Genomic DNA, 17,191 nt, shown 5'->3' with positions numbered 1-17,191 from the left:
TGTAGGAATATTTCCGCTTTCACACCTCAGATCACACTGCAGAGGTGTGATTTTGCTTTAAGCCTTGTTCACGTGCACACACACACACACACACACATGCACACACACACACACACACACACACACACACACACACACACACACACACACACGCACACACACACACACACACACACAGGGTCAAATCCATTACCAGAGGAGCAGAGAAGGCAGCTGACAGTAGCACTTTTCATTCCTGTGGGACACACACACACACACACACACACACAGACACACACACACACACACACACACACACACACACACACACACACACACTGGTGGAGCAGATTTTACTGTTGTAAAATGAGGTGAAATTTATAGTTTCGGTTTGCATTTTTTTCCCCCCGAGATTAAGTTGTACGGTGGTCTCTAAAAAGAAATAAAACATACACATCAACAACTTTGAGAAGATTCTGAATCAAGCAGTCGAAACAGTGACACAGAAACAGATGTTCCTCAGATAAACACCGACAGCACACTAATATCAAAGCCGTTAAATTAAAAAAACAAACAAAAAACAAACAAAAATTTCTTCTTCACCTAAAAGCTGATCATTCTTAAAATGGTCACCAAAGTGGAAAAATCTTAAAATTTGGTGGAAATACGAATGCAAACCTCATGGTAAACATTATATCTGCTAAACATCATGTTAGCATGTTAGCATTTGGCCCCAATGTACTGTAGTTGTTCACAGAGCTGTTAGCATGACGAGAAATTGATATTTACTTATCCTGTTGCAAATTAATAATCAAGGGTGCAAATTTTTGAGTCACCACAATTTTTCTATTATTTGCATAAAGTGCCACTTAATAATAGCTGATGTTGGGCTGTTTGGTGTATTTTTATTATGTGTGGAAAGGAATGGGTGTTTTCTGCTACTGAACTTTGAATAGTGATTGAAGAGAAGACACTTTTGGATTTGCAGGCGTCTATTGATCCTGCAAGAGGAACACTGTAGCCTATGTGAGGAAATATTCAACATTTAAACCCATTTAACCTTTAACACTTTATTGATTGTTGCACTACTTTGAGAAATACATACATTCCCCCTCCATCCTCCATATTTTGCATTTCACTTTTCTTCCATTTCATGTGTAAATAACCTCGGTATGGTCCGTAAATAAGGAGAAACACAATTCTGCTGTTTAGTTCCTATAAAGCAGCAGCAAATCCTCAGTAAATATTCCCCTGAAGGTGCTTTCATGAGCTCGGTGGCGGCAATCACTCGCTGTCTGAAAGCACTTGTTTTATTTTAAGTTGTCAGTCTGTGATAAATTACATTTATAATTCCTGTTACATCCACTCTGCAGTTTCTATTGTTGCAGATTATTATTACTTATAATTTCAGACTGTATTGTTGGGCGCTGAACGCACACAGCTGATGATTTTTATGCTTAACCAGTCTGCCAGGAAAAGGACCACAGACCCAGCATGCTGTCCTGACTCTTCATCGGCCACGACGCAACACAAATGCTTACAGATGTAACTCTGTGTATGTGCGTGTGAGGTTATTAATCCATGACTGCATGTGTATTGGTATCTTGGGAGCGTGTGTGTGTGATGTACCGTATAAGCATGTTTCTCCACTAATGCTCTGCTGATCCCTGGCATGTGCAGAAATTCATGTAAGGCATTCGGATGTTCAACCCACCCCCTTCTCCCTCCGTAGGAATTTAGTACTGAAATGGTTGATTACATGTTGTCAGACGTGTTAAAAGCTCACCGCTCTGGCTTCTGTATCTCAGCGCTACAACCCCCCTACATCTTCTTTACTGTGACCAGTTTCACACATCATGTCCCCTCTCCGTCAGGGTCAAAGGTGAGGGAGCAGCTGCGAGCGACACTGCCTGCAGCAGGAAGGAGGTTCAAGGGCGCTGAGACGAGGCGTTCGCCGCCATCCAGCCAGTCGGTGACCTTCCAGCCTGCTGCTGTTATCCAGCTGTTAATAACGGTGTAACGCTGTTGTCATTTACACTGTTAGTCAATGTCAGTATCGCTACTGGTGAAGACACACCGGAAGCAAACAAATTACAGGTCATCACCTCACTCAGCTCAGATCCTTTACTTAAGCAAAAGTACCGATAAAAATAAGCAGAAAAATGTACAAACGTGACTGATATATGAGTCGATATCCTCCTGAGACCATAAATTAAGTGTTTGGGTGGTAAAAAAAACACCTTGTAAAGAAAAAAATACTACAACTTAATGTTATTCAAATTTTACAATATGTCCACTGTAGTGAACGACAGGATTTTATTGTTATCGAACATGAAACACTTAAAGGCTGAGTATGTACATAATGGAATCCTCCAGTAAAATACAACATCACATACAAAACAAATGGCAAATGTAGATTCTCCGTTCTTTTGTATTAACTTCACCATTTCACCTGAACCACATCCAGATCATTGATCACTTTCAAGATAGATCTGATCTTGTGGAAACAGGACTTAATAGTGTGACATGTACAGTATGAGAGATATGAGAAAAAACTTAATGTCCACTAGAGTGGACAAAAATGAATTGCTGGGTCTCAAGAGGATATGACATTAATAGACTGTTAATACTGATCACATCTGGATAAATCTGAGGGATTTTGAGATGATTAATGGGAAATGAGAGAAGACGAAGAAGAAAAAACAATTGGTAATCATTTTTTAACAGAATTTTTGTTTTGTTTTTGTGAAATATTGGATAGTTTGACCTTTTGGGGCATTCAACCGTTATTGAAATGAAACCATGTGAGAAGTTTTGATGGGAATTGTCTCTTTGGTGAAACTGTTAACAACTCATAGATTTCTGAAACATGACAAGAGACACAACTACACACTGGTTTTTTTGTTAGAGGTTAGCAGACAAAAAGTTTGGAGACTGTTAGTTGCATCTTTGATACTGTGTTGTTTTTGATAAGTTTATTAGTATTTTAATTAAATATTAAGGCTGTAGTCAACCAAAGAAAATCTTGGTTGACTGAAATTGTGAACTGAATTGGGGAAACAGAGCGATGTTCACGTAGTATAGTAAAAAAGCCAAGTTAGCCCTACAAGCTAGTGCATTAACAACATAGCATAGTTAGCGCCCTACATCGCTAGCGGGTGATGGTGATATCATGGCAACATTTTTTGCCGACACTAGATATCAAACAAAAGTAGCACTATCTTCTTCTTCTTCTTCTTCTTTCTGTTTTATGGCGGGTGGCAACCAGCAATTAGGTGCATTACCACCACCTACCATTTTGGAGTGTGAACCAGAGTTATCTACCCCCACAAACAAACACAGAGCTAACTTTTTGCTAAACTTCAGGGGCCCAGCGCCCAGGGTGGGTCCAGGTGTAACACCAGCAATTGTCCAACTAATGAGAATTTGGTTGGACAAGAGCACAGCGCCCAACCAATCGACAGGAGACTATAGCCTTGGTAAATATATAGCAAGATATGTAAATTACTGAATTGTAGTGGAATAGAAGTATATAGTTGCAAAATAAATACTCAAGTACATAGAAGTACCTCAAAATTATACTTATGTACAGCACTGGAGTAAATGTACTTGGCACCACTGGGCACCGAGTCAACATTCGCAGGTTAGCGAGTAGTTTGCTTGTTAGCAAACATTGTGTAAATAAGCAACCTGCACTTTATCCAGCAATTTACATGACATTGAGTCAAGCAGCACTTTGGTTTTGTTTGTACCTGTAATCATGGAGGCCCGGGACATAGAAAAGAGAGATCCTAGAAAGTATATACTGATGTATCCACAGAAGGTCAAGACTAAACTTACTCGGCTGCAACTGCACTGATTTTTTTGCTGTCAGGTTTTTGGCAAAAACACTTTATTGCTGGAAAGTGAATTTCACCCTCATTTGCATAAACTTTCAACCCCTCCATGTTTTTGTGCCTCTGGTCAGTCTCGCATCACTGAGAATCCAAATCAATAGTACAGAACTCAAAGATAATCAGTTTACTATCATGTTTTACAAAGAAAAGCATTAAATCACCACATTTGAGAAGCTGAAACCAACTAATGTTTGACGTTTTGAGTAAAAAAACAAGACTAAAATGCTCATTTATCACAATAGTTGCCGATTAATTTTCTGTAGATCAACTAATTGACTGACTAATTGCATAATCGTTTGAGCTTTAATACACTTTTATTTTATTTACATATGTGTACTCCAAATAAAACTCAAAACTCACGTCAAAGTTTGTTTACTCTGCATTTCATGGCATACTTTGGACAAACAGTCATTCAAGCAGACTAAAATTACACACTGACATGCTTTATCCATCATAGTTGATCACTAGCTAATGAAGTTTTTGACCACACTTTAGGTATTTTCAGACAGCCAACAGTTACAGAGTGCACTTCTGCTGCCCCAGCTACCAGCTACATCTGACTGCTGCTCTCCACCAACTGTTATCTCATCACATATGGATACGTTGACATTCAAGTCTGTAAAACAACATTAGATTCCTGTATATACACTTAAGTTTTAGTTAAGATGATATGTTATACAGCTGAGGGCAAGCGGCAACCCCCTGGGCTGCAAAAAGAAGTCCAATTGTATGGAAGTCTATGAGAAAATGACCTTACTTCTCTCTTGATTTATTACCTCAGTAAACTGCTTCCTAATGAGTTTATGGTCTCAATCACTAGTTTCAAGTCTTCTTCAATACAGCATGATGTTCATTTAGTAAATTATGGCCCCATTTAGAGTAAAATAGACAAGAAAGCAGGATATGCTTTAGGGCGTGGCTACGTTGTAATTGACAAGTTGCTACCACGGCAACAACGTTGCTTACATAACGTAACCATTGCATAAAGGCATAGCTGCTGCTTCAGTGTGTTTTCAGTTCACTAAAGTTAATTGTCACATTGTGGTCGCCTAAAAACAGTCTTGTTCCATCAGTGAGTCAGATGATCAGTTTTTCCGGTGTGTACATTTTGTTTTAACGGTTTTATGCCTCTTTCGCTAGCAAAAATGAGCATTAGCATTATCACTGTTAACCATAGATTATAAATGCACCGTGCTAACCAAGCTAGCGGCTAGCGCTATGGTCAGCTCCGCCTTCTCTTCGTCCAAATATGGTCACTTCTGGCTCCAGATGGCGATGGTCATCTCGGTACACTCAAGGCTTCAGAACGGCAGTTTGCAAACCAATGGGTGACGTCACGGTAACTATGTCCATAGTTTTTACAGTCTATGGCTGAGAGTTGCTCTCTTTAGTGTGTTTTAATACAGTGCATTGAGTGTTTGACCATGTTGTACCAAAAAAAATTTCCTCTGACTCTGGTCATACGGCCATTAAAGTAAAGCAAAATTAAGTGAAGTGGGCAATTAGACTCATTGTTCTGTCATAAGTGTGAATCCATGATATCTTAATTTCAACAGCAGCATTTAAAAGAGAAAAAAATACAGACTGCACACAATCAGCTCACATCACTTAAACCAGTCCTCAGTGGCTTTTTAAAAGGCTTTTTAAATATCAGAGAACTAAAATTTTAAACATCTTCAGTTCACTCCATTAAAAACTGATAAACTGAATGAAAATGTGCCAAGAAGAGACAGAGAAGCTGTGAGTCTTTGTTTTATACATATTTGTGTGTTTGTTTGGTTTATTGCTTTATTATTCGAGTTGTTTGTTTTTTAGTTGTCTTGATAAACAACATCATCCTCTCCTGTCTCCCTTCTTTGCCTCGTTTCTCTTTAAGATAGAGAGAACCAGGAATCAGGAGGGGGCTGTTCTTGTTGTCAGCTGCCCAGCCTGAGGGTCTCACAGCTGGGGGACACTTCTGCACGGCCCTGGGCCAATCCTGGAGCTCCAGAAATGACCCAGTCTGAGGGATGTGTGTATTCATCAGCAGTAATTAACAACAGCCCGGCACATCTATTTATCTGTAAAAATAAAAGCAATAAAAATGTCAGCAGTTTATGATATTTTCCTTCCATAAAAAGTTTATAAGGAATACATACACAAACACTCACAAACATGAAATGCAAATTCTGTCTTTATGTCCTTTATGTCTGTGTTTCTGTCCTTAACATGTTTGAGTGTTAGCATTGTGGTTTATAAGTGTTTATGGAATTCACATTATGCTCTTTCTTTGTCATTTTGTCTCTGTTATTTAGTAGTTTTGAGGCAGAAATCATCCAGTTTACCGCGATATGTCCCCCAAACTAAACAGCAAAATTGGTTTATTAGTTCCTTCTAAAATGCATGACCTTAACAAAAATGATTCATGTGTTTTCTGATCTGCCACCTCTGAAAGTAGAAAAAAACTGTTGGAAACCAAGTGATCAGAGCAGTCTGAAGCTGGTGCTTTTTTTACCTCATTATTTGACACATTGGCCACTTTTAACATGAACATCGGACATTGTGACATTATATATTCATGTGTTCTGTGATCTGCCACCTCTATGGCTAAACTTGCAATAACAAGGAAACAAGCCATAACACAACACTGACATATCATCAGCTTTGATACATTCAACTTGTTAGCAAACAGTTGCTTATTACTACATCCATCCACCGATTTCAATCAAGCCCCATGTGATGTAAGAAGGGGCATCAGATCTGAATGGCTTGTTGAATCACAGAGCAAGCAGCCTGCACCAAACTGACTGGGTTGTCTTTTTTCACTGTTTGTATGTAAGTAGCACATCAGAGATCCAAATATATACACACAAGCGCTGAAAAGTGAGTTTTTCATAATACGGCCCCTTTAAATGAATCATTAAGGTGGATTTTCTTTTACAGTGTAGTGGCTCATGTTCAGCCTCTCTCTTTTCTCTCCGTCCACGTTTCTCATCTCGTCTGTTCGCTCTCCCTCCCTCCTCCTGTCTCTTCATCCCTCACCTCCCCACCCCCTCCCATTCCCTCTGTCGCACTCTCACTCACACACAAACGCACACTGAGCGCGCTCAGCAGGGAGCGTTAGTCATGAGACGGTCTCATTAATATCTCAGAGAAATGGCTAATGAGGGTTAATAAGACACCCAGCAGGACTGTGTGTGTGTGTGTGTGTGTGTGTGTGTGTGTGTGTGTGTGTGTGTGTGTTCGGGGTGTATCCGGTGGGGTTTCAGGTGTTAATCATCTCTTCGTCACCCGGTAGAGACGTATGAACGAAGAAACGGGGGGGATGAAGGAAAGGAGGGAGAGGATAAAAAATGTTAATGAAATGTAAATTAAAGTTAATAGTAATGATTACACTGCATATAATTTCAGCCAAACCGTCCGGACCAATCAGACGTGAGCTGTGTTGAGTTCGGTGTGAGCGAGACGACTGTCACAGTCCACACAGTCAGGTGCCCCTCATTAGTTGCCATGGTAACCCCCGGAGGCAATCAGAAAGCTCATTAGTGATCTTTTCTTATTTGTTTCCTCCTGTTTGTTATCCCTCTGTATGTGCACTGCAGTGGGCAAGACAATTAGATTAAATTACACAAACAAGGCAAGATTATGTTAGATAAGTGGAGTGAGATTAGATCAGATGAAACAATAAAATTTAAACACAACAATCAAATCCAGATTAGATTATTGGATAAAATTAAATGAGATCAGATGAGACAAGATTAAACAAAAGGTTAAATTATATTAAAGGAGATCGGACTCTTTAGACCAGACAAAACTGAATTAGATGAGGCGAGATAATCCATTCAGTTTATCCAGGATCGAGTCATGGTTGCATCAGGCTGAGTAAGGAAACCCAGACATCCTTCACCCCAGTAACGCCCTCCAGCTCCTCCTGGGGGATCCCAAGGCCAGGAGAGATATGTAGTCCCTCAAGTGTGTTCTGGATCCTAACCAGGTGTCCAAACCACAGATTATAATATCAAATGAGATTAGAATAGATTAGACGATAGACAAGACAAAACAAATTTAGATTTTAATTGATGTAACAATATTAAATTAGATTAAAGGAGACCTCATCAGACAGTAACACAATGATGACAAGACTCCAGGAAGACACAGAGACCAACTAAGAAATAACCCAACATGCATATAACCCATCGTAAAAAGCACAACTTGATGTTTTTATTCTAAATTGTAAAGATGCAGTGTGTAGAATTTAGTGGCACTAATGGAACAGACTTGGCAGAAATGGAATATAATATTCATAAGTATGTTTAAGTACGCATAAGAATTGTTGTGTTTTCATTACCATAGAATGAGCCCTTTATATCTACGTAGGGAGCGGCTCCTCTTCCACGGAGCCATGTTGCGCCGCCATGTTTCTACAGTAGCCCAGAACGGACAAACCAAACACTGCAACTGAGAGGCTGCATTCAGATAAGATAAATAAGCTTTTTGAATTGTGAATCATGCAAAGCTGCTCTAGTGGAAATGAGAATATAATAGGTCCTCTTATGATTAACGTCATGCATTTTAGAGGGAACTAATAAACCTACTTTATTGTTTAGTTTGAGGGACTTGTCGGGATGTTGTGTTCACTACTTGTTTCTGGTGAAAACAAGAGGACAAAAAAAATCAATTTTTGCAGGTTTAACAGTTTTATTTTTCCCTAAATAATCAATATGGCTGCAGCTCTGTGAAAGAACAAAGAAGTAGGAAGACTGCAGACCTGCTCTGCTGAGCCCGGAAATCGTTTCTCTGTATCTCTGCCCGTTTACTATCCTGCTCTGCCTCCCTCTGTGTCTCTCTCTCTCTCTCTCATCCATCTCACTTTCTTCTCCTCTTTTTCAGTTTCTGTTTTCTTTATTTACTACGCTGTTATTCCTCCTCCTCCTCCTCCTCTTCCTCCTCCCTCTCTCTCCACGCAGCTCGGAAACACCGTTGTTCCTCGAGCTCCCGTGATGCTTCTCCGCACTGTCACACCTGTCCGGAGGCCGTTTCACATTCACACTCTCTGCTGTTTACAGTTGTTCACACACACACACACACATATATTAGTCAGTGTGTGTTCTCTCTCAGTTTGGATTCAGTTGACAGCACCTTCATATGAAAAAGCTTTCCTTCCAGATGGTGTGTGTGTGTGTGTGTGTATACCTTGGAGCCAAGTGGTGCTCATACCTGAAACAGCAGTGTAAGCAGTCCTCTGAGCAGTCCAACTGCAGAAACACACACAATATATACTTAAACACACCTGTCAGGAGTGCTTTTACACCTATCAAACACACACACACACGCCAGCTGTGTGACATACACACACTCACTATGCTTACATATTTAATAGAGCCCGATCGATGTAGCGCTCGACTGATTTTATCGGCCGATATCGGCCTATCACAGATATATTGGTATCTGCGTATATGTTGTCTGATATGTGCCGATACAAAAACTTTTTTTTACAGAACATAATGTAGTTAAATATAACTCTAACCGATGTCACTCATGCTTATCATATCTGTTTGCTATGTTAGCGAGGTAGCATCTCATTCATTCTGCAGCTCAGCTGATGATTAAATCTGTTGAGTGTTGACGTCATCCTACATTACCTAGTTGGTGAGATGCAATGCTGGAAAGTAAATCAACGACGTTTCCATCTTTTACTCTACTGTAACAACTGTCATGTCACTCATGCTTATCTCACTCGTTTGCTACATTAGCTAGCTAGCTAGCCACGTAGCTACTTTCATACCCTGTCAGTTGAATGGAAGCTAACGTGAGCACCATTCTGCCTATACATTATAACATTAATAGAAGTGTAACTAATGATAATGTTACATGTATTCACACCAGGACTTTCATTTTGGTACGCCCACCAAACCGAACAATTCCAGTCGTTGCATTTATAAGAATTAAAATTTAAACTTCTGGTTTTCGACCGGATTCGCTGAATGTTTATAGCAGAAATGCTGTTCATCTCTCGACTCAGCAGCAGCGAACCATCAGTTACTGTTTTTGACCGTTATGAACCGACCGTTATCATGCATTAACAGCGAAATATAAATATAAAGATAAATTCATCATTAGTGAAGATTAAGCTATTTAGAATAGAATAGGAATAGAACATGCAATGCAAACTAGTTTGGTTCCAGCTCAAATATATAATTCAGTTAATGTCTCACACTTTTTTTTATTTATATATTTTTTTACAGATGGCTGAGGGAGGAAGAAGTAAGCTGTGGGACTTCTTCACCAAGAACCCATCTGGTCCAGTCATCTGTAATATCTGTGCCGGTTCTGACAGTCAGGGATCAAGCAGCCTCAAACAGAAAAACACAACCAACTTGTGGGCAAAGTGCAACATAAAGAAGCCTACCATGAGTCGCATGATGAAGCAGCACAGCCTAAAGAAGACAAAGCTCCATCGTCAACAACACAACCCACACTAAAACAAGTCTTTAATAAGACCACAAAGTGGACCCAAACTGACCTGGACATGGAAATGATACCCGCTGATATCCCGCTTTGTGCAATTGTAGAGGTTTTAAAAGCCAAGGCAGAGCCCAGGTACCTTTTGAAAACTGAGAAGTATTTCTGCACTCAGCTGATGGGCCAAATTCACAAGTATTCAAGTTTATTCTATGACAACTTGTAATAAAATAAAGCAACTTCTCTCTGTGGAAAATACAAGAAACTGCATCGCGCTCATGAGCTTGACTGCTCATTTCATCGACAAGTTGTGTTGAATGTGAAGGCCATGTCGGGGTCCCACAGGGGAAAACATCGGGCAGGAATGTAACATCAACACACAGCGTGTCCTCCTGGTGGTAAGGGACAGCAGTAAAAGCCATGAAGCTTGCGGAGATGTCTGACCTGAGCTGCAGTGCTCATGGCCTCAGCTCCCAGAGGGTGGTGGTGGACATACTGGCCAAACTAAAAAGAAATAGCTACACACTTTAAGTTTCAAGTTTCAAGCTTCAAATGTATTTTATTTAAGACTATGCTGGAGAGTCTGGAGAAGAGGTTCTTGAAGGTAGACAGAAACCACCAGTGATGAGGGAGACCCCGAAAGGCAGAGAGCGGAGGACCAGGCCCACAGTCTTCTAGACAGTCTGTATGACACCATGCTCACTTCAACCAGTCATGCACAGGCACTTAGGGGATCCTTGAAGAGCTTGAGAGATACATAAAAAGAGGCAAAACATGGGAGAGGTGGAAGGACAACAGTAAGCACTTCAAGGGACTATCAGACCAGGAGGCACCTCTCCTGTCCACCCTCCTCTGTGCCAAGTGAGAGGGTGTTCACCAATATTGGCAGCGTTTATGAAGAAAAGCGGAGCTCACTCAAAGGAGACAATGCAGAAAAGCTGTGCTTCCTGCATTATAAGCTACCTCTGTTGGACTGGCAGTATTAAGGACTGTACGACTGAGGGGGGCTTGTGAAAAAGAATGTGTTATATTCATTTAATTGTTCATTTATATAGGCTTGTCCCACACAACATATCATCACATTCTTTGCAGCTATAGTTATATAGGCAGCATTTTATGTATATTTGATCCTTTTTCTTTAGACAAGTAATATATGTGTGTGTGTGTGTTTATTTTAATAGTTATTTATAATAATTAAATTCCCGGTGAAGTTTACTATTTCAGTGCATTGATGTCATTTTGGACAATAAAGTTTATTGTTAAACTGTAAAATATCCTGCTTCCATCACATATCTTTGACACAAGTGTTTGAAAACCACATATGGGGCTAATATTTAAAGGATGTGACTGTTGATTTTGTATATTTTTCTTAATCTCAACAAATCTCATGTTTGGATCCAAACCAGCAATGAACTGATCTACTAACAACTATTGTGTGTGTATCAAAGCCTGATAAATCTTATTCCTCTGTGCCGTAGACCTCCATTTTGTCCAAAAACCATTAAAAACACGTCAGTGAGCTACATGGCTGCACTGGGTGACATGTTCCTTCATCATGAAGAGTTTGGTCACGTTAGTTTGTTTAGAAACGGCTCCAAAGACTAATAACAGTGATTTTCAGTCTCCAGAGAGTAGTTCTGTGTAAGGCAGACGCCACTGAGCAGGAATGCGGTCCTGTCTACAGCTTCACTAGCTTGCTATGCTACATATCACAACATTACCCATAAGCACAGATGTCACTTCAGGGTCAAAACTCCAAGCTCACCTGCTATTATGTATATGCAGCAGCTACAAGTGCAAAAGGTCTCCGTTAACTGGAATATTTACTGGTTTTGGATTTTTTCTTCTTCAACCACATTAAACTTTATATTTTTATGCCAATTCCATCTACTGGTTGGAGAGTGTTTGAATAATTATTCTATCATTGCTGCATATTTGGTCCAAGTTTGTCTGGTAATTGTTGATGCAATCCACGACTGGCAGCACGGCTGTATTTTTACCAAAATACCAACAACACTCTGTGCTGTGACATTCAAATGAACCTCCCACCTGTGCACTGTGTGTGCAGCACTGGGCAACAAAAGTGAATTTCAATGTCAAGATAAAAGACAAACTGAGCTCTGCTTGTGCTGGTTGCTGCGCCGGTTAGTGCACCGCCACAAAGATAAGGCCCTCAGTGTAACATCTGCCAATCTCCCAAAAAAAAATACCAAACAGCTTTCTGTTTTCACCGAGGCTGACAGTTTCCCTCTGCTTCCAGGCTTTGTGTTATGCTTGGCTAAACACGTTCTGTGTGCACAAACATATTTCTAAAATTTCCAACTCCTCCTTTATTTGAGATTAAATTGACCAATCAGACAATCATTCAAAACTTTAGAGTATTTCTTTAATACTTTTATTTTCTGTCGGGGTACGGTGGGAAGTGTTCAGATGAGATTAACAGTTTTGGTGTGGCAGGCAGCGCTGTATGTTGACATTCAGTGGATTATCCTTCTGTTAACATTAATCATTTCATCTTAATCCAATTATGCCAACAGGCTGTAAACTCACCTCATCACCGCTCCCCTTGTTTCTCTCTGCTCTTCTCCTCTAGCATTATTTTTCCTGCTGCCTCCTGTCACATCATATCCTCCTCTCCTTCCTCCTCCTCCTCCTCCTCCTCCTGAGAAAGTGACAGTGAAACAGCAGCTATATTAAGCACCGTTCAGGAGCGCTGACTGTTGCGTTATTGTTCACCGGGTAATAACAGCCGTCATCTGTAAGGACACAGCATTAAAAATCCTTAGACGGCTGTCAGCTTCACTGTTAACCTACATTGATGAGAAAGAAGTGAAATGAAAAGTGAAACTGGAAAGGAAATGACAAAGAAAGAAGAAGAAGAAGAAGAAGAAGAAGAAGAGGGGATTTACAGCATTAAAAAGCTAAACAAATATTTACAGACAAAGAGTGAGCTCAAACAGTCTATTTAGCACGTTGCCATACAGTCTGTCAGCGAAGGTCCACTGTTAAAGCTACACTTTGATAATCTGATTACTCTTCAGTTTGGGCTCTAACCTGATTTCAGAAATGTTCACATAAGCAGTATTATACAATTTTTATACACATAAGCAGGAAAACCATCTTTCATTTTTCAGATTAAGCGACTAAAAATAACCTTGTTAACACAGCCAGATTACTGATGGAGAAACCTAATTACCTAAACCCTTAAATGGTTTTCTCGCAGGTTTTTGTTTGCATGACAAATTCCCAGGATGAGCAGGGAATGTGACAGCAAAGAAATGGGATGGTAGGAGTCAAAACTGTGTGTTGTTGTATCTAAAACTTAAAGACTTAAAGGAGAACTCCACTGATTTTACACATCAAAGCATGTTTCCAGGTGTAAAATGTAGCATGACGCCTTTTGTGTTTTGCAGAGGGAGCTGTGTGAAATCTAATAAATTGCTTCAAGTTATGTCACTTGAGTTTATGTCAATTGGGGCTGAAAACTACAAGTTTGAAACATGACAAAATCTGTGGGTGTGGAGTTAGAAAGAAGTGAGGCTAGCAGCCCCAGGCTACATTAGCTGCTACTAGCATAACACGTTCGAATTGCTGACTGAACTGTTGGTGGTCCAGTTGCATTGTGGGTGATGTAGGCACCAGGTTTTGACAAGGAAGAAGAACACATGGAATGATGATACTGTGAGTTTGACAGTCTTATAGGAGTCTTGAAGTACTCAACACTCATGAAGTGTCATGCAGTACTCTTTTAAGTACTTCATTCATGTTTCAAACTGACTTAAGGTCTTTGCACACTAAGTCCGTTTTTTTCGTCCGAAATTGTCGCACGTTAAAAAATAAATACGACGTCACGTTGTGTCAATCACGTTTATTACACACCGACTCCAAAAGTTTCATCCGTCATTAAAGTTTTCGGAGCAGGTTCGATTTTCTGCGTTTTTTTGCAAAGCCTTTACAGAGTTGTTTGACCACTCAGAGCCACCGTACACGCAAACAACACAGCCTGGAAACACTGATACTATCAGCTCCAGCAGAGAAGTTACACACAGACTGATCACAGGACAACTATTGATCATGATCTTGTCTGTATGTTGCAGTGTTTTGAGGCCGTGCCCTGAATATCTGCGGATCCAGTCGAAAGGCCGATCACCTGTGATCACCTGTGATCAGGTGTGTGTGTGTGTGTGTGTGTGTGCTGCCAGCCGCTGTTCAGGATCAATTGGATCATGGTAATTCATGGTCTTCTTTTTACTGTGTGGTTCTTTCTTTTTCTGTCAAGAATTTAGAGGACCACAAAATCATCCTCACTGCTTGACGACTCCACTTTGCCTCATATTGCGAATTTTCGCAACGAATATAGTAATAAAACGCATCAGACTCAGTGTGCAAGGTTTCCGTGCATAACGATTTTTGTCGGATGACGGATTAAAAAAACGTGAACCAAAAAAACGGACTTTGTGTGCAAAGACCTTTACCTGCAGAGTTTCAGCTGGATTTGATCCAACATGTGAACGAGGCCCTGATAGCTCAGCTGGTTATGAAGCAGGTTTAGTAAAAGCGATAAAATCCTGTCTCAGTCAGTCAATGTAAAATCAACCACTTGCACAAAAAGACAGGGAGTACAACCAAGAAATGTTCATATTCTTGTGTGACATACACACAACCCAAAATTCACATCAGAAGAAGACGTTAGAGGCACATAAGCGCTATGATCTCCGTCCTCTCAGCAGCACAGTTCAGGTGGACAGATTGTCTTCACCAGGCTGATTGATATCAGAAATTTTTTGGACAATTTTTTTTATTTTTTTTAATGAGAAGGTCATATGATGGATATCTAGAATGCTTCAGAAATATATAAAGAAATACCGGCGGTGCAGACTGCCCTCATGTCAAGGCTTTCTTCTGGCAGCAGAGCCTAAATACTTGAAGTATCTTCAACGCTGACATATTATATCTCAAGCTGATTTTTTCATCCAAACTCCTATATGTTTTTTTTCTCCAGCTCAAAAAGCTCTGATAGTTGATTAAGAAGCAGATGTAAGTTATATTCAAAAAGTATTTTTCCAAAAACAGGTATTGGAAATGAGGGGGTCCGTCTTATAATGAGGGTCACATTATATTCGGACCAATACGGTATCCTGTGATCGCAGGAAGTGGATCATTGGTCACTTTCATGTACCAATGAAACCAGACAAGAAGTATCAGAGGAACAAACACCTGGCCCTCCATTTGTCTTTTATATAAAGATAACTTGAGCTCAGTTTCTGACATGTGTCCAATCACAGCCACACCACACAAAATGTGACACCCACTTTCCCAGAATTCTCCACAAATTTTCCACACCTGTCCTTCTTCAAATGAGAGGAGGCAACGATGAAATTTGGCTGCCAGAGGACATTCAGTGGGTCCTCTGCCCACTCAGCTCCCTTCTTTCTCCTTTTCTTTCATCCTTTTCTTTCTTTGCCTTTCTTCCTCTTCCTTTCTTTTCCTTTCTTGCCTTTCATTTGCAGTTTGCACATCTCAAGTTTTTTGTTTCCCTGAATCCAGAAGCAGGCTTTAATAAGGCAGTGATGATGCAGACATATTTTGGCTGAGGTCATGTTTGCTCACTTGGCCTCATTATTTCAAAGCCTTCATCCTCCTCCTCTTTGTCATCTTCCTCCTCCTCCTCTTTTGCTGCCAGCTCCATCTACACTAACAGAATCTTTCTTTCTTCCCGTTTATGAAGTGGTTTTAAGTTGCCATGTGTCTCTTTTTCATGACCATAGAGCTGCTTTGAGGTAAACTTTTACATTCAGAGAGTACAAGGGGGAATTAACGCTCAGCCACAGTCTTATAGCTCCAAGTGGATCGGCTTAATTTTTGCCAAATCCAACGCTTTCACCCCAGGGGAGTTCCCCAACACACCCAAACAGAGGAACCCCTGCCTCGTCACCGCCTGAGCTAAACTCACCCTTTAAATTTCTCCATTGAGTAGCTTTAAATGTAAAAGTATTTACTCCACTGGGGCGATTTCATGCATATACAGTTGTTTTCACCAGCTGGTTCAGTGTCACAGTGTTTGAATGTAGTCAGAGCTTATGAGGTTTATTTCTGATTTTTTTTCTTCCTTTTTTTTAAGATCCCAGATTATCCACTTTTCAAATATGCCCCGGGATAAGAAAGCTTCATGATGTTTTGTAAATAAATGGAGTTAAATTTATAAAATGGTGTTGAATAAATTTGAACACTGTTTCCTTTAAGGCAGGATTGTTATAATACTGGACTCTAATCGGTCAATAGCTCCACCAATTTAACTGAGGTAAACATACTTCACTCTCTCAAAGCTGCCAGCTGGAATGTTTAGATCACCTGGAGGATAAGAGCAAATTAGACTTGCCTAAAAGATGTGAAACTTGACATTCACTGTCTCTTAACTGACCTAAAGGACCAGTGTGTAAGATTTTGCGGCATCTAGTGGTGACGTTGCAGATTGCAATCAACTGAATACCCCTCCCCTTCTAAACATATAAGATAACCTACGTTGGCCGCTAAACTGCCAGTGTTTCATTTGTCCATTATGGGCTACTGTAGAAACATGGCGGTCTCCATGGAAGGGGACCTGCTCCCTCTGTAGATATAAAGGGCTCATTCTAAGGTAATGAAAACACAATTCTTATTTTCAGGTGATTATAAATTAATTAAAACATACTTATGAATATAATATTCCATTTCTGCCAAGTCTGTTCCACTAGATGCCACTAAATTTACACATTGGACCTTTAAGACTTAACTTGGACTCGTCTTAAATGACTTGAGACATTTAAAGTAGTCTCAGATGACTTGAAACTTGATGTGCACCCTCCCTGGACTGACTTAAGACTCGGCTTGGACCC

The 17,191-nt window shown here is 40.2% G+C and overlaps 1 long non-coding RNA gene across 1 annotated transcript; it reads right to left on the bottom strand.

The window, feature by feature from the left end:
- Positions 1-8,743: 8,743 nt before the first annotated feature.
- LOC121910827 lies at positions 8,744-9,830 on the bottom strand. The gene is made up of 3 exons (XR_006099741.1): positions 9,497-9,830; positions 9,072-9,109; positions 8,744-8,910 (listed from the first exon to the last, which is right to left on the bottom strand). It is a non-coding gene; the product is annotated as an uncharacterized LOC121910827 (long non-coding RNA).
- Between the last annotated feature and the right edge of the window lie 7,361 nt (positions 9,831-17,191).

This window comes from Thunnus maccoyii, chromosome 13 (assembly GCF_910596095.1).
Source record: "Thunnus maccoyii chromosome 13, fThuMac1.1, whole genome shotgun sequence".
In the NCBI taxonomy this organism is placed as follows: Eukaryota; Metazoa; Chordata; class Actinopteri; order Scombriformes; family Scombridae; genus Thunnus; species Thunnus maccoyii.
Note: the sequence above shows the minus strand (reverse complement) of the source record. Positions and strands in the feature narration are given on the sequence as shown.